The sequence below is a fragment of the Sciurus carolinensis genome, unplaced genomic scaffold (assembly GCF_902686445.1).
Source record: "Sciurus carolinensis unplaced genomic scaffold, mSciCar1.2, whole genome shotgun sequence".
NCBI lineage: Eukaryota > Metazoa > Chordata > Mammalia > Rodentia > Sciuridae > Sciurus > Sciurus carolinensis.
Window position 1 is genome coordinate 382,269 of NW_025920201.1, and position 21,839 is coordinate 404,107.

At 40.7% G+C, this 21,839-nt stretch overlaps 1 pseudogene; it reads right to left on the reverse strand.

Annotated features, from left to right (window-relative positions):
* Window positions 1-17,832: 17,832 nt before the first annotated feature.
* Window positions 17,833-18,545, reverse strand: LOC124974993 (ras-related protein Rab-5C-like; annotated as a pseudogene).
* Between the last annotated feature and the right edge of the window lie 3,294 nt (window positions 18,546-21,839).

Consider the following 21,839-nt stretch of genomic DNA (forward strand, 5'->3'; position numbering starts at 1 on the left):
CAACAAACCTGGTGAGGGTCTGGGGCTATCAAACGGGGTATCTAAGTGGTAGGTTAAGAGTGTCGTCACTTGCAGTGATCTGTCCTCTATTACCTCATGTCTCCTTGGGAAACATTGCCAGTCATTGGGACCCAGTCCTAAGCCATCAACTCCACTCCAGAAAGTCTCCTACTCTGGTCTTTCCTGTGTCCTGAGTATCCACAGATTGGTAGACCATTAGAAGTCATTGCTGTGGGCTCGCTGTCTCAACACCAGACAGCAGACTGAGATTGTATGTGGATGGAGGTGCCTAGCTACGAGGGTTCTAGTTCTATGTGTTCCATTGCCAAGGAAGTGAGGTCACTTCCTTGTGGACTCCTTATCTCATACAGGATGGCGCCAAAGGTCCACTGGGATGAAGGATGTGCCCTTCTTCTAATGATATATGCACAAGTGGATGCAGATACATCAACACATCCTAATCAGGTGCCCAGACAGGCCATGGGATTGCCGGCACCCCTGATTTGGGGAGATAAAACCTTGTTTCAGACCCATCCCCTCCTGCTGGTTATGTGGGTGACCATGAAGATGTAACTGTGCCTGGCAGGCCCTCCATGACTTCCTACCATGTTCCCTAGTGATCATTTTAGCATCTGCTTTTGAGGTTGACATTGGGGGTATGTGTCCTTATATATATGGACTCCCTGAGAAACCCTAATGTGTCATGTGTCTGTAATGCACAAACATACAGATGGACAAAGGATGACATGCTGCTCTACTATGACCTAGTCCCACAGTGAGAGAGGGAAAGTCAACTCCTCTCCTGCCCACGGTTCCTCCTCTGCTCCACTGGAAGGCTCTAGTGTGATTTTCAGAGAGAGCCTTCCCTTTGCCATAGACTGCCAATGACTCCTGTGAGATTTAGGATTGTCCCAATGTCTCTTCCCATTGTGTGATGTGGGTACACAACAAGGGACTCCCAAGACCACAGCATCCTGGTGCCCAATTTCTGTAGCTCCCTCCCTTTTCTAAATTCATCCTAGTTCTTCATCTGTTCACTTGTCCTCTCTCAGATCCTCCTTCTACACCATGAACTCCAGGAAGAGAAGGTCATTCTCGTGCTCACTCTGGTCTCCCCTGCACAGGAGAGGAGAGCTGAGTTGCTGTGGAAAAATATCAGGGTGAGGATACAATGAGAAACAGTCTCTCTTCCACCTGGGGAGGGCCCTAGTCAGACCCTGTCATCCTGGCTCCCTGATCTTGGCCTTCCAGTCTGCAGATCTGTGAAATATAAGTTTCTGTAGTGTAAAGGTCACCCAGCTGATGGTTATTTTTCACAACTCTCTACTGATTCCAACACAGGGAATCTGAGCCAGATTTGGGAAAAGCCTGTGGGCCATGGAGGTACCCAATACAGCTGAGTACCACACACAGCAAGTAGAATGTCTGCACAATTTCAGGGTCTACAACCCTGATCCTGTGGACACCTGGCACACAGTGACCTGCAGGCAGCACTCAGGACTAGGGACAGGCACAGGGGAGAGGACATCCACCTCTACTGCAAGAGGCTGCACTCCAAATGCAGCTGCCCTCACCCTTCAGTGGGCGCCCCTGTGGCTTGCCTGCTTGGCTTTCATCTCCCTGCCTCACCATTTCATCTGGACTCTCTTTGGTGACTCTTCCTTTCTCTCACAGGGTGACTCTGACCCTCCAGGTTTGACCCTCCAGAGCAATCCATCCGACTGTGATGTACACAAAGGGACAGTGACCCAGGATGGTCCAGTCACACCCAATCCCATGACTTCCACTGAAATTATTAGGTCGGGGATACGCTTCTCCAGCAATGCTAAGCGGATGATGACACATAATGGGGGGTGGGAGGGGAGCAAGAATGAAGGAATGAGGGACTGTATAGAGGGAAATTATGGTGCGAGGGGTGGGGGGGGAATGACAGAATGAATCAAAACCTATTACCCTACGTAATTGTATGTATCCGCAAATGGTATGCCTCTAATTCATGTACAAGCAGAGAAACAAGACATATCCCATTTGTTTACAATAAAAATGAATTTAAAAAATAATAATAAGACTATGGCATTTTCAGGTAAATAGAGTTGGAGAATATCATGCTAAGTGAAAGAAGCCAATCCCCAAAAACCAAAGGACAAATGAATAAGTGGATGCTGATACAAGAAGGAGGACACAGAGGAGTTGAGGGAAGAAAGGAGGAACATTGGATGTGTAAAGGGAAATGAGGGGAGGGAGTGGGTGGGGGAAGAAAAGATGGTGGAATGAGACAGACATCATTACCCTGTGTACATGTATGATTACACACATAGTGTGACTGCACATCGTGTAGAATGAGAGAAATGAAAATTGTACCCTATTTGTGTACAATGAATCAGAATTCAATATCTAAAAATAAAAAAAAAGATTGCTCAAAAATAAAAAAGGGGGGCTGCCCCAGCTGGCAGTCAACCTACTCCCTCTGCAGAGGCTGAAACCCCGGGAAGGGCAGGGTGAACCCTGGGGTGGGGAAGCAACCACCCAGTGGGCTCAAGGCCAGTGCCAAGCACAGTTGGCCTGGGCAGCATAAGGTCCTCAGAGGCTGTCTGGGTACAACTGCCTCCCGCGTCCTCCCTCCCGAGCACACAGGCTCTGCCAGGAGCAAGACCAGCAAAGCAGAGGCCACCCCAGCCTCCAGTCAACCTCTGACTCTGAGACCCTCTGCCGCAAGCTGTCCCCACCACCACCACCAGAGCTCCATGCTGCAGCCACAGGAGTCGCCACATGGCCACCCACAATGCCACCCCCACCCCCGCTGCACTGTAACCAGACTCCCTCCGCTGGCAAAGGAGGAGGACACTCCCAGATGGAGACCTCGCCTGCCATTGCTGCCTCCAGACTCCTCACTTGCCTTGGCCACCACGGCCATAACCAGACTCCAGACACCGATGCCTCCATGGATGCCCAACGCCAAGGCTGCACTGCCCTTTGCAGCTTCCTGTGGTCGTCCTCCCAGCCTGAGGTGAGTCTCCTGCCACCAAAGATACAACTGGATTCCCCAAACTGCCTTTAGACACAGAGGCTCGCTGATCAGTGCCTTTCCTGCAGATGGATGCCCTTGCTGCTGGATCCCGACACCACACATGGTTGCTCGGCACATCCAATGTGGAACCCTGCTGTGGAACCGTTGTGGAGCTGAGGATGGTAACTATGCACTTCAGATCCTGCAACCGGACTTCTTTCACAGCCACTGGACGCCTCCACAGATGCCACCTACATCTCCAGGCTTGGAGAGGGTCGCGGGCGTCCCCTTCCATGCATGACACCTGTTCATCCCTGCCAGGGGAGTAATGCACTGATTGGGTTCAGCATCTCATAACCAATTCAATTCACCTATACCCCATCTTGCACTGTCTCACACATGAATTTTTGGGGGACTCCTAGTACCTGAACCAGAGCACATCTTCATCAAACAGCTGAGCAAGTGCGTAGCTTCTCCTCAGCACCTGTTGCTTCACCTTGCACATTTATTTTATGGAGATGGCCTCTTGCCTTAAACATCATGAACCAAACTCTGGCACCTTCAAATTCCTTTTGGAGCTTTCTCACTTCTCTAGGCATTAGAACAATCTGAGTTAGGGTCTCAGCTGGATTTGGCCTTGGCTTAACGGAATGTGCCTTGTTTCATCTTTTCTACAGAAGATGAAAACTGTTTCCATATCAGCCATAGGGCTCTTTAGCTTTCTTATCACTCACATATGCCCTAGAGGAACACTTGAATTTCCTTCAGGAACATTTCTTTGCATCCTCAGTGGACTGACTAGTGCAAGAGGCACAGCTTGTCATTTAGTGTACAAAACATGAGACTCTTCCCTTGATTCAAAGAGTACAGGCCATTACTGAGTTATCACATGGCCCAACTTCAATGTTGGGTCTTAGGCAATAAGAGGATGGCAAAACATGGTCTGTGGAGCGATAAGAGCACACATACTCACTTTGCCGTCTGATGTGGACAGGGTGTGTAGTGGCACGTGACAGTTAACATAGTTAAAATCACAGGTCTCAATAAGAGATATGAAGGCCTGAGATCCTCTCCACCCCTTAGGCAGTCACCTGTGTCCCATACCCAGGGGCCTCCAGCTCACCTCCTCCAGGATGGCCTGTGTGCATCTTCCCCCACAGGACCCCTGTGCTCTTCGGGGGTCCATCTTCAGCTACACAGTGCTGGTGGTGGCACAGCCTGGGAAATGGACTAAGCACTTTTATATCAATATAAAAGTTACTAAGTTTCCACAATGCCATCCTGAAAAATAAAATAAATACCATCACAAAAATTAAAAGAGAATTTCAGAGGGGAGAGGAAGGAGGCTATGGTGGTGGATCTGGGACTGGGAGCTCAGGAACTCACAGGTGGGGGTGTCATAGGGGACTTCAGGACTAGGGCAGTGGGAAAACCTTCCAGGAGAAGGAGGGCTGCTGACCTGATAGTTTCTTGACCTCCAGCCTCTGGTGTTTTGGTGCCTGAAAATTATGTTGCTGCCAGGAGAGGTGGCTCTCTTGGAAAGAGTGGAATGGCACCTTGGTTCACCATCTATACCAACTGGAACAAAATGTGCAGTGTCCTCTGGGTTGCTTAGTGGCAGCTGAGTTGCCTCCTCTTCCTGAAGGGTCACAGTGGCTGCTGGTGGCTCAGTCTCTCCCTGTGTGGATGGTGCTGGAGTTGGGCCATCCTCCAGGTTTGAGGGCTATCCTTCCTCCATCAGACGGATTTTGGTGATATGCTGTCTGAAATGTAAGCAGGTGACCTGGGCCACTGCTGCTGGAGGTCGTTCTATCACTTGAGATGGTTATAGAGCTGCAGGAAAAGCACCCCAACAGGACTGCTTTTCCCTGGGCCTTATCCCAATTCACACTAGAACCCAGCTTCTGAGAACAGTCTGGCCCTTCTCCCCACAACAGTATGTCTTCCCATATGAGGGTCCACCAGCTGCAGGACGTCAGACTTGTCTGGCTTGGAACCAAAGCCAGATCCCACTGGCACCAGCAGATTCCTCTGCACATCCCTCAGTCACCACCCCAGGACCCGTCATCAGAGGGCTCAGACTCACTGTGATCTCAGTTCTCCAGCTGTGTACGGAGCCTCAACATGGAGGGTCACCTCTGATTCACGCATGGTGAGCAACAGGAAGGTCCTGAGAAGCTTCAGGTTGTCCAGGTCCCAGGACCTCAAAAAATCTTCTGGATTGAGGCGTAGTCACACTTCAATGATGCAGTAGAGGGTGCTGTGGAGCTTGGGGTGTGGTAGGGAGCAATGAGGGGCCAGGTATCCTTTAACTGGAACCTCCCAACACCCCCTATATGGTGGGTTTCCCAAAGAGTGGCCAAGCAGGTCACATGCAGCAGAGAAAAGGAGAAAACCTGAGAGGTACATTTGTGGGTAAAGGGCTCCCCATACTTGCTGCCCAGTCTCTATACAGAAAAGCATGGGCATTCTGACTGGGATTGGCTATGTTGGGGAGGGATCCACACAGGGCCTGGCTCTGAGGTCCTAATGACTCTTCTGTTTTTTGGGTTCCAAGAATCCCACCACAGCTTGCTCTGATCCCTCTACAGTATAAGCCCCAGATTACTTCAGTCCTCTTCAGGGAATCACACAGGTTGGAACCTGGTGTTCACCCAGCCATCCTCTCCAACAGATCCCCCAACTGACATCTCTGGAGACAGGGGCCCTCCCTCTTGGCCCAAAGAATGCTCACTCCTTTCCTTGAAGGTGGTCCCCCTCAGCATCTGGCTGGAGGTTTCCAGGCCTAAAGAAGGCCAGAAGGCTGTCACCTCTAACATCCTTTGACCCTCATCTACCTAGATGCCCATCGGGCTCAACTAGCTTCCTGAAAATCATGGAAGTTTTATGAGGACTGGGAGGTTTGTCTGTACTTGTTCCTAAGTGACGGACCACCTTCCTCCCAATGGTAGGTGCTTCACATACATTTGAACCATGAATCAACCCCAATACCTACTGCCTAGCTGCCTCAGGCCTCCACCCCTTCAGTCCACACAGGGTTCTGTTCTAGCTACATGCAGGTCAGGAGCCTTCCCAAATGTGAAAACTGATTTTCCTGAGGCCTCAGATTAGTGAGGCCTGAGGAAGAGAACTTCCTCACAGGGAGGGACAGGACAAAAGGGGAAGGCCTGGGCCCTTGGCGGCCTGCTCCTCAGGACCCAGCCTGAGGCAAACAGTCCTGGGGCTCATCCTATTTGGTTTCCTAAACACCCAGCAAGGCTCTCCTCTGAAAACCCTACTTTCCACAGAGCTGACTGATATTCAGAGGGATGCCTGCCATTCCCAACACCTATCCAGGAGATGGCCATGTGCCAGGGATTTGAGGTGATAAATACCTTTTACACAGCAGCTGCATACCCTCTGGGTACTGGATGAATTTTGGTAGGAATACAAAAATTCATGGATATAGGAGGTGTTCACCTTCTACAGGGCTCTGAAGAATGAGTGCTGTCACGTTTTCCCCTATTCAGGACACTAGACTCATGAAATTGTTCATCTTCTCCCTAGTTTGGGGTGTCAAAGAGGGACATTTCAACATAGAAACAGTAGCCATCTGCAAAATGAATCACTGCCATATGCCTAATGAAAACAAAAGATTTTCCCTCAATATTCTCAGGGGATATGAGACACACATACACACAACAATAACAACAAACCTGGTGATGGTCTGGGGCTATCAAAAGGGGTATCTAAGTGGTAGGTTAAGAGTGTCGTCACTTGCAGTGATCTGTCCTCTATTACCTCATGTCTCCTTGGGAAACATTGCCAGTCATTGGGACCCAGTCCTAAGCCATCAACTCCACTCCAGAAAGTCTCCTACTCTGGTCTTTCCTGAGTCCTGAGTATCCACAGATTGGTAGACCAATAGAAGTCAGGGCTGTGGGCTTGCTGTCTTAACATCAGAGAGCAGACTGAGACTGTGTGTGGATGGGGGTGCCTAGCTATGAGGGTTCCACGTTCTGTGTGTTCCATTGCCAAGGAAGTGAGGTCACTTCCTTGCGGACTCCTTATCTCATACAGGATGGCGCCAAAGGTCCACTGGGATGCAGGATGGGCCCTTCTTCTAATGACATATGCACAAGTGGATGCAGTTACATCAATACACCCTGAATCAGGGGCCCAGACAGGCCATGGGATAGCCAGGATACCCAATTGGGGAGAAAAACCTTGTTTCAGACCCATCCCCTCCTGCTGGTTATGTGTGTGACCATGAAGATGTAATTGTGCCTTGCAGGGCCTCCATGACTTCCCACCAAGTTCCCTAGGGATCATTTTAGCATCTGCTTTTGAGGTTGGCATTAGTTGTATGTGTCCTTATATACATGGATTCCCTGAGAAACCCTAACGTGTCATGTGTCTGTAATGCACAAACATACAGATGAACAAAGGATGACATGCTGCTCTACCATGACCTAGTCCCACAGTGAGAGAGGGAAAGTCAACTCCTCTCCTGCCCACGGTTCCTACTCTGCTCCACTGGAAGGCTGTAGTGTGAATTTCAGAGAGAGCCTTCCCTTTGCCATAGACTGCCAATGGCTCCTGTGAGATTTAGGATTGTCCCAATGTCTCTTCCCATTGTATAATGTGGGTACACAGCAAGGGATCCCAAGACCACAGCATCCTGGTGCCCAATTTCTGTAGCTCCCTCCCATTTCTAAATTCATCCTAGTTCTTCATCTGTTCACTTGTCCTCTCTTAGATCCTCCTTCTACACCATGAACTCCAGGAGGACAGAGTCCTTTCTCGTGCTCACTGTGGTCTCCCCAGCACCGGGGAGGAGGGTCGAGTTGTTGTGGAAAAATAACAGGGTGAGTATACAATGAGAAGCAGTCTCTCTTATCTGGGGAGGGCCCTAGCCAGACCCAGTCATCCTGGCTCTCTGATCTTGGCCTTCCAGCCTCCAGATCTGTGATATAAAAATTCCTATAGTGTAAAGGTCACCCAGCTGATGGTTATTTTTCACAGCTGCCTCTACTGATTCCAACACAGGGAATCTGAGTCAGATTTGGGAACCTCCTGTGGGCCATTGGAGGTACCCAGGAAAGCAAGTACCACACAGCAAGTAGAGTGTCTGCACAATTTCAGGGTCTGCACACCCTGATCCTGTGGACACCGGGCACACAGTAACCTGCAGTTAGCACTCAGGACCAGGGACAGGCACAGGGGAGAGGACAGCCACCTCTACTGCAAGAGGCTGCCCTCCAAATGCAGTTGCCCTCACCCTTCAATGGGCACCTCTGTCCTTGCCTGCTTGGCTTCTATCTCCCTGCCTCACCATTTCATCTGGACTCTCTTTGGTGACCCTTCCTTTCTCTCACAGGGTGAGTCTGACCCTCCAGGCTTGACCCTCCAGAGCAATCCATCCCACTGTGAGGGGCACAAAGGTGCAGTGACCCAGGCCGATCCAGCCAGGCTCAATCATCAAGTAGGGGAACTCTTTTCCTGCAATGCCAAGCCAGCAAATTGTGCCTCTATAGCTGCTATGCAACAGGCCACCTCCCCACAGAGAGGATCTGAGCAGCAGAAGGCAGTGTGAGATGGAGAGAGACCTTGTCTTGATGATGTCACTGCACCCCTGGAGAGAGAGGTGCCTGAGTCTGTATCACCCCAACCTTTCCAGACACTTGAACCAAGAAATCCACTTCTCAGCCTCTCTTTCTCCTTTTATTTTGTTTGTTTATTGTTCTAGCTAATTCTATCAGTGTTTATCCACCTTGAAACTAGGAAGATGGACCTACTCTGTTGCTTCACAATGTGCAGCCTTGGTTCACTTCCCTACACCTCTGAGCTTCAACTTTCTTGTTAGGAAAGAGAAGTTGCTACCTCTACCTCCACTAAGGGAAGGCTGGGTTGTGGATTAAATGAGATAAGGCAAAGCACTTAGGATTAATGTTTGATAAATGGACATTACTATAATTCCAATTTACTAATTAAGCATAATTTACTAGAGAATCATTATGGGGAAGTGTTTTCAAAGACCCAAGTTTCCCTGAGCTTCTGACTCCTCGGGCTCCAGCTATTGGGGCCTCAGTGCAGGAGCAACTGTTGGATCTTAATGAACACCCACGATCTGAGCTCCTGCAACTCGAGGCACAAAAACAGTTCTGAAATATTGATATGCCATCTTCTCATATGTCTGAAAGGAAAACACAGTGGCCCCATCTGCATTGAGAACTCTAAACCACCTTGCCCAGGGCCTTGGGGAACCCCATGGCAGAGCCAGAGGCTCCCACCAAGTAAGAGATTCCCCTTCCATTCATCCTCTAGCACAGCTCTGGAGGCTGCAGCACCTCAGCCCCGGGCTCGCACACGGGGAGCCTGCTCCTGCTCTGAGAGCACCTGCAATGTCATCTGTGCCCAGAGGGCAGCAAAGTGTCCCCCTGTGACCAAGACCCTCTTGCTCCCAATGGGGTGAGCCAAGCACCTATTCCTGCATACAAATGCCCAGCTGTGACATCTCAACAGCGCTTCTTCATGGAGGCAAAGAGACTGTCACCACAGAGGTTCAGCTGCTACTAAATGGGCAGGACCACAACTCAAATCCACGACCAATATTCTTATAATATGTGATCTTTTACTTCATCTAACTTTTTTCATTTAACATGTTTTTAAAGTTCATCTATGGCTGTAACAATTACCAGTATATAATTCCTCTTTGTGACTGAATAGTTTTTCACTTTGTAGATATACCACATGTGTTTATCAATTCATGAGGTGATGGACTTGAAGTTGTGCCTTTTCTTCAGTTGCTATGAATATTGCTCATATGGGTGTTCATGTATAAAATTTATGTTTAAAATTGATTGTCAGATCTTTGGGGTATAATTGTGTATATGATTGCTGGATTGTATTGCAGTTTTGTTTAACTTGTTGAGGAATGTCAAAATTGTTTTATTTATTGAATGTACAATTTAACATTCCCAAAAACAATATATGTAGGCTGTAATTATTCTACATTCTCATCAACAAATGTTACTTTCTTTTTATTTTTAAAACCATAGCCATCCTAGTAAATAGATAATGATATCTTATTGTGGCTTAATCCATGTAATTAATAATAAGGGAATATTTATGTCTATAATTTTATTACTTATTTTGATATGCTTTACATATTTTTATCACCCTACTATTCCTTTCTTTTGTGTTAAATGAATATTTTCTAGTGTGGTATTTTAATTCCCATTTGTTTCCTTTTCTACATCTTTTTCACTTAATTTTTTAATGGTTGACATGGGGATTACAACTAAGATCGTAAGCTAAACCATTTAATTAATTAATTAATTAGTTAATACTAACAATTTCAAAAGTATGCAAGTGCATTGCTATCATATAGTTGTCCCCTTCCCCCTTTCCTTGGTGAAATTATACTTTTTAAAACTAGATCATTTTATATAATACACTCAAAATCAAAGAATTGTTATTGCTTTATGCAGCTATTGCAAAATCAGTATTAGAAAAAATTACAAATAAATACACACTTACAATGCCTCTTACATATAACTATGTAGGTACTGCCAGAAATCTTTATTTTCCTCAGTAGATTTGAGTTATTAACTATGTCTTTTCATTTGAAACTGAAGGACAAATTTCAGTACTTCTTGTGAAATATGTTTTCTAGCAATTATTTCTCATTTAATGTTTATCTAAAGAATGTCTTAATCCATGTTCATTTTTGCTTTTATTTTATGGAATTTCAGTTGATATTCTTTAATTTAAAAAGTTTTAAATACGTTTCCACTAACTTCCTTTTCTTGTTTTATTTTATTCCATAGTGCAAGGATTGAGCCCAGAGACTCACTCATGATGGGCAAGTTCACTACCAAGATGTAAATCCAGCCCATCACCTCCCATTAAATTCTACAACTGCAAAATTACTGGTAGGAATTTCATTGTTGGTTTTACTGAGTGTCCCTTGAACATGATTAGTTGTTTCTTTCTGCTTATATATTATCTTTCTTTTTTTGCCTTTGAAGACTTTGGCACTGATTATTCAAAGCATGTACCTCTGAGTTTATTTTATTTAAGTATGCTGACTTTCTTGGATAGGTAGATTCATGTTTTACATCAATGTGAAAAAAAATCTGATCACTGTGTCTTTAATTTTTTTTCTATCTGCTGCACTTGATCTTCTCCATGACTCTGCTTTATGTTAACATTCTTGATGACTCTCCATATGTATCTGTTAACCACTTATTTCTTTCTTTCTTTTTTTTTTGAACATGGTAATCTCAGAACTTTCTTAAAGATCGTTGATACTTTTCTGCCAATTTTAATATGCTTTCAACTTCCTATAGTGAATTTTTCATTTTAGGCATCATTCTTCTTAACTGAACAGTTGCTCTTTGTCTATTTCTGTGCCTTCTATGTCATTATCCAAACTCTATTTGGTGATATTTCATTTTCACACTTTCCATCAGTTCTCTGGATATGGTTTCCTTTAGTTTTGAACATATTTATTGTAATGGGTAATTACAAGTTTTGTTTAGAAAATCTAATTTCTGGGCTTTCTCAAAAAACTGCCTATTCATTGCTATTTTCCTCTTTTATCAGCATAATTAATAATTTTGTTGGTTATGTGTTGAAAACTGTACATCAAAATAAAAGCTTATGGCAATTCTAGAATTTGGTTTTCTCAATCTGGTGCTATATTTGTTACTGTTTCTGTCTCTGTTCTGGTATTATGAGAGTTGTGAAAATTTGATTCTGACAATTTTTTTCCAGTGTTTCTATTGCTTTTAAAGGAATAAATTTTTGAAGCTTTTTATTCTGTCATTCCAGAATTGGTTCCTGCTGTTTTGTTTCTTTGTTTTAGTTTGCTTTTTCTTGTTTATGTTAACAGCACTCTCTATTACTTGAATATAGTAAAGCATACACTGCTGGATAGGAATAAGTAGTTCAATATAATTTGATTCATTCTGTTACTCTTTTTGTGTGTGTGTGTGTGTTGCTGAGGATTGAATCCAGGACCTTGTGCATGCAAGGCAAGCACTCTACCAGCTGAGCTATATCCCTAGCCCTCTGTTACTAATTTTTATGCTACATATATTTTCAGCTTCTTGATAATTTCCTGATTTTAATTTTCAGATGTTATATATATATATTTATATATATATAATATATATTTTAATGTCTTAAAATAATGAAATCTATTTTAATTTAAGGTCACAATTTCTGCTCAAAGTAACTTAAAAAAGAGAATATTATTTTTAAATTATAAAATACACATATTTTTAATATTCAGTCCTAAGAATAAGCTAGTATTTGTTGGTTCTTTTATTTCATATCAAACACCTCTATTCTTCTATTAGACTAAAACAACCTTGCATTGTTTGCTCTATATTTATATATACCTAATCCAATTTTGTTGTTTCCTTTCATATAAAAAAGTAATTGTATGAGTAAAAGATCTTGACTGCTAGTTTATTTTTGTGAACTCACTTAATGATGCTGTGCATTAATATTTGTTGCTTAACTTTGGTAATTTAAAATATTTGAAAACTAATAAGTAATAGCTACTATTTTTGAGTTCTTACTATAAGAACCTGATAAGTTATCCCATTCCATTGTTTAGACCTTAGCATTTTTCATTGGAAGTAAGGATCATTGCAGAGAAGATTAGAAAATGGAGACTGACAGAAATTTAACTTTTGATGTCAACACAGTTGGTATGTGTGGAAGGTAAGATTTATTCCTGATCCTCTCTGACTTATACTTAAATAAGTATCATTTACTGCCCTTCTGGGATTAATGATTTGCACTTTTCAAAGGGGAATGTTTGTAGCAAAAATTACAATTGATGCTTGCTCCTTTTTACATTTTTTAAATCCATACTTAATTGTTAGAATAATATCATATAAAGAAATATGAAGATGAATTAGGAAACCCCTAGTTCATTCTCACATTAATGTCTAACTATGAGAGAGTTGTGAACAATGAATGCCATTGCAGTTATTTCAGAAAAGTAGCTTCCCCCTTAAGCATATATCACTGGAAGCCAGTGCATTCTTTCGTTGAAATTGTGTAGAATTTTCATATTTTCAAGAGATTACAAGTGTGTGTTTTCTAAATTTTTATCCTAAGAGTCATATTACTGGGTAGAATTTATAAAGGAATTAGCAGGCATCATTTGTGATTGTGCTGATTAATTTTGAATATGCTGCAATAACATTGCTGGATACTTAAGGGTTAGGCTCCACATGAAGCATTATTAAGATTTCTTAACTCTGTTGGTGGCTTTCAAAACTGAAGAGTGTTTATATGCATCTTTCTTTTTCTCTTTCTCTATCATATATAACATTATTATGAATTCACTTATTACAGCATTCAGAATTTTTCACAGAATTCAAACATAAATATATAATTTTAAACTTAAAATCACTAACTCTCATTAATGGCTATCTAAGCATTACATTTAAAGCATAGGTTGAAATATGTTTCTTCCATTAAGTTTTTAAAAATGGTTGACTTATGTATTCTACATCTCCACAACATGTATAGTTTGAATCACAAATGGTTACCTAATACCACCTTGGTTCCTATAAACATCCACTCTCAAGGAAGGGAGAAAAGCTGGTTAAAATATGAAGTAGGTGTATAATCTACAACAAGGTTTTAAATCTAATCAGTATCATTCATGGTATTATACTAATAATATTCTGATATTTTAATATGCTGCCTGAGGTTTTCTAAAAATTTATACTTCTTAAGTGCTTTTTCAATAATAATCCTTCAAGTTCAGAGGAAACTATGACAGATGTAACTACATTCATCTCGAAGACCAAGAAACTAAAGCATAGATACCAAGATATGCAAATATGTTTCATTCTTAGTAATGTAATCTGAGTCACAGATTTTTTAGAGCTTTTTTCTTTTGTTACATGATAGTAGAATGTACTTTGACATGTTATATATACACAGAGTATAATGTATTCTAATTAGGATCCAGTACTTTTGGTTGAACATGATGTGGTGGGCCATAAATTTTCCAACTATACCCTTCTTATATAATATATTATATATATATATATATAATATAGTATATAATATGTATACATAAATGTATATGTATACATGTATACATGCATACACACAAATGAATATACCTACATGATTATTTTAAATATATATATAAAATATGAACAAACCAGAAAATTCATACACACTTCCATTCATATTTAAACCTGCTATTATACTTAATAGGTAATATATTTAAACTCATATTCATGTTTAGAATAGACAGATTTAGGATACTAGAAAAGAAGAGAAATAAGTTGATTGCTAAGACAGAAGCAAATGGGTTGGCTCTGACATCTCTAAATTGTTTTAAAAAGCTGTAGCAAAGTCCATGAAAGCTTTGTAAACAGAACTTCTAAATCTATACTGGGAAGAAGGACATTTGAAATGAGAGATTTAAAGAAGCCAAGAATCTTGAAGTAGGTTCTACTGTATTACAACAGGCAATTTTCATAGGGACAAATAAATCTATGAAACCCTGCAATTTGAGGACCTTTTCCAATGGAAGGTCATCATTAGTCCTATAAAAAGAGTTATGGTAACATCTATAGGCAAAACACTGTCTCCCATGTCTTGATAACAAATGCTATTTGTTGTTTTATACTGTAGAATGTAAACATGATGGAACATTGCTAATCATAGTTTACCTTATTAAAAGTAGTGTAAAATGTGTCTCCTTTAATTGCCCTAATGATGTGCTATAGTTCAATGTTTTGGATTATTATTAAAATAAAATGATATTATGGTAGAAAATAAACTAATGAAACAATTCAACCTTTGGAAAGGAACAGAGAGAGTTATAAGTTGATGTATGCAAACACTTATATACAAATACATACATATATATATATATATATATATACACACACACACACACAAACACAACATGCATGAAGCATATATTTGAGTTTCAATGCAAATTATTTCTGTAGAGAAAAGTGACTGTACTGTCAAGGCCATATTTACTGTGAAACAGTGAAGCAAACATAACTAAATATTTGAGTCATCTAATTATCTTTGTTTTGAACCTATTTTGTAGAAAACAATTTTTTGGTTATGCATGGTTTTATAACTAGATTTCTCTACAGAAAAAAAATGTAAATTTGGCACTGATTTCACATATTCTATTTTCTAAGACATTTCCTGATTGTTTTAAATCAACATGTCTATCATACTGATATCAACCCCAGCCTCCAGGGTATTCTAATGTAAAGCATATAACCTCAAGGATTCCAGAAATCCCTGAGCATTAACAAAGGAACAACTTTGAACTTCAAAGCTGATAGACACAATGTTCTAAATCTCTAGAGGATGTCACAAATCATCTCCATCTCTCTCCTTTTACTGATTCCCAAAATAGTGGTTTTCTCCTGTTTATTAAAGGAGCTACAGCACACAAATCTTATAGGTGCCTCATTTTTATTTCAGACAAATTAGATACAAAGAATGATGGCAAAATTGAATGCTACAAAACTTCAGATAAAACATGCTTTATTTTTGTCAAATGGCAAAACATGGACCTTACAGCTGACTAATGAGAAATTTTATCATTGCATTTTAACTCAAAAGGAAATGGATGTGTACCATGAGGCTTGTTTTGGAGAAGTCTGTAGTTTCCTACAATTACCCAAAGTAATTCTAGAAATAATTAGATCATAAAACAGATGAAATAGCAAAAGTGGGATGAGCAAAGATTTTTATGAAAACAGTATATACAGAAGAACTACAACTCTGGGGATCTTCTTTAAAAATGTAGTTAGTGATATTGTCACTATTATTAGAAGTATTAAGGATTTTTAGACATTATTTTTAGGAAAAATTCATTTTCTAAGGAAGATCCTCACATTCTTAAATGTTATTACTTGAACCAAGTCTCTGACTCATTACTTTCTATTTTTTCATATGAAAGAGAAAAATAAAATCATAAATTTAAAAAATAATTAAAAAAAGATAAACAAGAAATGTCTTGCTTGCCTATAAGATAGAGGCTAACCTAAAAAATAGCTGATAGAAAGAACAAGGAGTCCCATCAATATGAGGAAATTTTAATTACAAAGGGTGGTACATAAGGATGATAATGAAAGTGCGATCAGGTATGACTTGTTCCTTGTGCTGCAAATTTGTAGCAACTGCAGTGCGTGGTACTGGGAAGAGATTTTGAAGCATCCTCATGAAACATTCTAGTCAAGAAAACAGATAATTCATGATTATAGAGAGGTCTCCAAGATGGTCTCCTGCATGCAACTCAAAGAAACCCTTACCAATAGGAAAACATTTCTGAGAATTTCAATTCAGTAATTCACATTACTCATATAAGTAGAGACTTTGTCCCAGCTGTGATAATTATGAAATATTCAATCACCAAGAACACAATTAGCTTCTTCACTGTCAGAATCATTAAGCTTTATTTCATATCTTAGTGTGAGAATATGATATGCACCATAAAGGGGGGCTTTACTATTTAAAAGGTTGAGATATAGACCTCTAACTACACCTCCAGTTCTGTGTATGTGCATGTGTGTGTGTGTGTGTGTTTGTGCCTGTCTGTGCCTATAAAATTATCCTAGGGAATTTTATTTATAGAAAGAGTCTTTTAAGATTAAGCTATTTTTGCTATTACCTGAGCAATTATCTCAAGTTTCTAAAATGTCTTTAATTTAAACTGATTGGTTTTATTGACAATGCAATTCTGATAATACAAGATTACTTGACATCTCTTTTTCTCTAAAATTATATGTAATTGTACATTTGCTTTTTATTTCTTCTATGTTCTCTGTGTATTCACAAAGGTACAGAAACCATTTCTTTGTAGCAATCTTAGTCCATACAAAAAGTTTGGATGTCTTTGTTTAATTTATAATCTTTTGCCTACTTTTATATTGGCAGCTAAATGTCCTTTCTGCATTTCTTTTCAACATTATTCCACTTTCACAGAGGATAGTGCCTTAACAGAGGATAAAATATCTTCCTTTTCTTTCTTTTTCTTTTTTTTGATCGATTGGCTGACTATATTGATAAGATACTGATTGGTTACATGTTGAAGAAAACATACAATACAAAATGCAGAAAGAGTTGATTCCATCCCCTCCCACTCCCCGGTTACCCACCCACCCCCAAATACTCATCTTCTGTTTTGGTCAGAACAGGGCTCAGAGTCAGAGGTCAGGTGACTGAGGGTGGAGGGGTCATGGGCAATGGATGCGTGGCTGTCACAATGATGCTGCAATAATGCTGCGGTTTCTCTTCCAGCTGGGAGTTGGGTGGAAAGGGGGCTGCAGTCTGATGACAGCCAGCTGAGGGAAGAGCTACCAGTCTCCTTCCCAGCCCAGGGCCTGCCCACCACCCCAGACTAAGACCACTCCCAACAAGGTAAGGATGTGGGTTCTCTTGCTACAGTTGCTCTTCAGCAAGAGGGAAAGGAAGGGTTGTTCTGAGCCCCGAACCCACAGACAAGGGGAAGGGGCTGGAGCATGTGGCTACTACCAACAAAGGACAAACGGGAGAGTACAGTAGTAGAAAGGGGGGAAGTGGGAAGAGCAGATCATATATATTTAAAAAGTGACTTAAGACTTAAAATTGAATTAGTATTTGTACAGAAATGTGCAGGTGGAATAACTCCCTCTAGCCTAGGATCAATGTTATATGGAGAAATCATGAAGTGCCCCACCCCTGCCCCCAGTGGTGGCCCGACTTGTTAAGTGCAATTGATTAGAGTGAATTCCAGTTGGGTCATTCAGGCAGATGAGGTGGGGGCAGTGGCAGGCAAGGGAAGCTCAATTGCTGCAGCACTGGCTCCAGCTGGCTAGGTCATTCTCCTGGAGGTCCACCACTCGGTTCCGGCCTGGAGCACCGGCTGCATTCTGAGGTTCATTCTTGGGAAGCTTCTTAGCTATTGCCATGAAAATTTCATTCACATTCATTGCAATCTTTGCTGATGTCTCCATGAACAGCAAGCTTGTCATCTTCATAGGCCTGTGCTTCCTGGAACTCCATGGCTCTCTTGCTGGCCAGGTCTGCCTTGTTACCTGCAAGTGCAATGACAATGTTGGGGCTGGCCTGCCTCTGTAACTCCTTCACCCAGTTCTTGGCCCATGCAAATGCATCTGTGTTGGTTATGTCAGAGACCACGATGGCAGCCTGGGCCACGGGGTAGTACATGGGGCCAGGCTGTGTTACCTCCTGTCCAGCTGTGTCCCAGATCTCAAACTTGACTATTGTGTCGTCCAAACAGTCTGTGTAAGGAAGGCCACTCCGATCATGCTCTCTTGGTACTCATGGAATTGTCCCTTGACAAAGCGGAGGACGAGACTGGATTTGCCCACTGCAGTCTCCCCTAGCAGGACCTGCTAAAACTGAGATCTTGTTCCCAGCAGCTAGTCGGTTGAGTCGTGCTGCTCCTTCCCAACCCGCCATGTCTGGTCCCGCTGTAGTGGTACCAGTGAGAGTGGGGGTGGGGGCCGGTGCTACACAGAGAGGCACTTAGTAGGGAGGGGCCTCCAATGCGGCTTTGGGGCGGTGACATTACTTGGGGCCAGGGCTCGTACAGACTCCAATTCTCTTCCGCCAGATGTGTCCCAGTCTCCAGCCTCCACTTCCCAATAACTTCCTTTTCTTAATGATGATAATAAGTCCTTTAATCTGTAACATAGCATTAAGAGGCAAGTCCTACTAATGCCCTCATTTTGAAGAGGATATGGTTAAGTGGTTTGTGTTTTCATGCAGTTGTCTACACTAGAGAAATGAAGAAGACTGATTCATGCAAGTTCCCAATGTGATATGCGTGTTATTATACACTTCTGCTTCACTTAAACTATCCTTTATAAATATCTACTGTGTGCCCTTATGGAATTAAAATTAAATATGAACCCTATGACAAAGATGATGTCTCCTTCTACAGGTTCAGGGGAAGTGGGGGCATAACTCTATCCTTTCATTCTGTGATTTCAACTTAGAACCTCTTTCAGGTGAAATTCCAATGGGAAGCAAGTAAGAAAAAGAAAACTGGCTTAGTATAAATGTTTTAATTAGGGGATGAGAAGAAAATTGGGATTTTTAAATAAATGGTAGGTGAAGCGTGAAATTGACTCAAGTTCAAAGATTGTGGCAGAGTTTGTGTCTTCTCTTTATTTCTCTCTCTCTCTCTCTCTCTCTCTCTCTCACCTGAAGACTTGCTCCTATATTAATATGCTTTCTTCATGGCCAATTGAGTATCAAGGTGGAGATGAGTATGGCTTTGGTGGTAAAAGATGGGTAGAAATGTTGCCCTGACTACACAGTAAAACAAAATTTATATCAGCTTCTTGTGTACACAAAAGTAGGTTAGCTCAGACTTCAACAGGAGGTAACTTTGGTTTCAAACTGAAATGCAACAATTTGTCATCCATGCTTATGTTTATGTTAATAAAGGTGGAGCACAGAAATAGCCTAAAGTTATTCATGATTCACAGATGATATCAGGACCCTTGGATGTGTTTCAGTATAATCGATGTTTCTATCAAGGAAAAAATTTATACAAGTCTTCATTGTCACAATTTCTCTCTTATGTAGACTCTTATTGACAACCTTGCTCATTGTTAACTTTATTTCAAGTGTTTTGTAATACTTAATATTAATTATTTTATAATAGTTTTAATTACTTAAGCTTTTCTTTTTTATTGTCATCTCTGATTAATTTTTATTAACTGATATATATTCATATTTATTCTCTTGTTAATTTTTATTAATTGTTATATATTCATATATATGCTAACATATAGAAAACTATAATTCTAATAGTTTTCAGTCATTTCCTTGGATTTTTCAAATAATTTTCACATGAGCAAATAATGAGTGTTGACTACTACCTTCTGTTGTTTATACCCATATTAGTCTTAAACTACTCCATCAGTGGAATGTTAAAATGTAGCTTATTAGTTTGGTGATAGAGGGTAGGTAGTCCTGAATTTTAATGAGAATGTATCAATTCTCCAGAAATTAATTTATTGCTTATTAAATTATTTGTCCACTTTTCAAATGCCTGTTATTGACTAGACATTATATCTGGAACAGAAAATTCTTACTTAGGATTCATCTTTAAAATTGATATAAGTTACTGAATTGAAGAAGTGTTGTACTTTATTATGGATTTTTTTTTAGAAATAGATGTTTAATATCTAATTCACTGATTGTTTTTAATCAATTATATATTAATTATGCCTAAACTGGGTGCAGTGGCACATGCCTGTAATCCCAGTGGTGGGAGAGGATGAGGCAGAAGGATCATGAGTTCAAAGCCAGCCTCAGCAATGGGGAGATGCTGAGCCACTTAGTGAGATGCTGTCTCTAAATAAAAACAAAATGGGGCTAGGAATGTGAATAAGTGGTTGAGTGCTCCTGAGTTCAATTCATGATACCAAAAAAAAAATGCTAAAGTAAGTTTAAATGGTAAAATATCCCAGTTTTCATAATTAAATTCTCATAATATAATTTATCACTGGGGAAAGACTTTGTTTTAAAATTTAAATGATTCATGAATATTTGAGATTTCTTAGTTGCCCCATATTTGCATATAAAATTAAGTTATATGGAATATATATGATATAATTTAAATGTTAAAATAGTGTATATATGTGAATATTGAAAATGGTTATTATAAGCTGTAAAATTATAGGTTTTTAATATTTGTCTTAATAATGTCTGTAGTCATTAAAATTACTGTAAAGAATATATATTGATTTTCAAATGTATTTTTAGTGATTCACAAAAGTCCTCTGGCTACCAATAAAAAGTAAAGAAATGAAATTTGAAAAAATTCACCAAAATGTGTATATAAAATGTAAATATAGATATATCAATATGCTTAAATTAACTGGTAAATCAGAAAATTAAAATGAATTGGAAATGTCTGGGTCTGTAATTTAGGATTAAAAAATACTACCAAGTGTAAACAAGAACGTTGAGAAAGATAAAAGCCTTTTGCTCAGAAACAAAGTAGATGTACTCTTTTTTTATTGTAAACAAATGGGATACATGTTGTTTCTCTGTTTGTACATGGCATAAAGGCAAACTATTTGCGTAATCAAATTTATATAGCGTAATGTTGTTTGATTCATTCTGCTTTTTTTCCCTTCCCCCCACCCCTCCCACCCCTCGCCTCCCTCTATACAGTCCTTCCTTCCTACATTCTTGCCCCCCTCCCTAACCCTAACTCTAACCCTAACACTAACCCGTCCCACTCTCCATTATGTGTCATCATCCACTTATTAGCGATATCATTTGTCCTTTGGATTTTTGAGATTGGCTTATCTCACTTAGCATGATATTCTCCAATTTCATCCATTTGCCTGCAAATGCCATAATTTTATCATTCTTTATGACTGAGTAATATTCCATTGTATATATATACCACAGTTTCTTTATCCATTCATCAATTAAAGGACATCTAGGTTGGTTCCACAATCTGGCTATTGTGAACTGAGCAGCTATGAACATTGATGTGGCTGTATCTCTATAATATGCTTATTTTAAGTCCTTTGGGTATAGGTCAAGGAGTGGGATACCGGGGTCAAATGGTGGTTCCATTCCAAGTTTTCTAAGGAGTCTCCACACTGTTTCCAGAGTGACTGCACTAATTTGCAGCCCCACCAGAAATGTATGAGTATACCTTTCTCCTCACATCCTCGCCAACACCTGTTGTTGCTTGTATTCTTGATAATTGCCATTCTAATTGGGGTGAGATGGAATCTTAGGGTGGTTTTGATTTGCATTTCTCTTATTACTAGAGATGTTGAACATTTTTCCA